Source organism: Schistocerca serialis, chromosome 10 (assembly GCF_023864345.2).
Source record: "Schistocerca serialis cubense isolate TAMUIC-IGC-003099 chromosome 10, iqSchSeri2.2, whole genome shotgun sequence".
Taxonomy (NCBI): Eukaryota; Metazoa; Arthropoda; class Insecta; order Orthoptera; family Acrididae; genus Schistocerca; species Schistocerca serialis.
The window spans coordinates 42,552,799-42,553,516 of record NC_064647.1 but is presented as its reverse complement, the minus strand read 5'-3'; the positions used below and the strand labels follow the sequence as shown (position 1 = coordinate 42,553,516).

The following is a 718-nucleotide window of genomic DNA, read 5'->3' as shown; positions in this document are numbered from 1 at the left end:
ATCTTTGCGCAGTGGCATTATCGTAACCAGTGAAGTATAACTGAGGTGCGATTATTGCTAGTTGAAAACTTTTACCAATACCCCGCCAGAGAGACGTGAAATACCGTCCCTGTGGCAATTTTTGGCAACCCCTGAGGGGGTGTAAGTGTCATAGAAACAATGCTTCAAACTGTGTTTATCTGTGTACTCATTCTGCACTTGTGGAAGTGTTTAGCTGATGGTTGTTAGGGACCATGTACACAGACTAGTCTGTGTTCACTGATGAATTGTGTACATGTCTTAGGGAGCTGGTGAGAAACATACTCCTCAGTGTAAGATGTTGTGCAACTGCTATGTGTGAATAAAGATGCCAATGTGGACAGTTGAAATGTGGTTCTGTCTAGTGGCAATTCTTGCTCCATAGCATACTTGTGGTACACACATGCAGTGATTACTGATAAATGTAGGATTTGACAAAACTTGTGTCAGAATTTAGAGGAGGAGACTAGGGCAGTACAGTGAGAGTTGGTGAGTGTGTGGGAGGCAGGTGTTGTACTTAATTCATTTTCACAGCACTGCCAGTGTTATAATTTGTGTTTGTGTCCTGATCATTAGATGCATGTTTGATCCTTTTTGGACACTGCTGTGTGTACACCTTGATAATTAGAACTTATGACCATGGAACTGCTGTTTGATAATATTGGGCAATGAGTCTGTTGGCTTGAGATGATTGATGTGT

The 718-nt window shown here is 41.8% G+C and overlaps 1 non-coding gene across 1 annotated transcript; it reads left to right on the top strand.

Moving 5' to 3' along the window:
* LOC126425493 (U4 spliceosomal RNA) lies at positions 1–140 on the top strand. The gene has a single exon (XR_007576348.1). It is a non-coding gene; the product is annotated as a U4 spliceosomal RNA (small nuclear RNA).
* Positions 141–718: the final 578 nt, after the last annotated feature.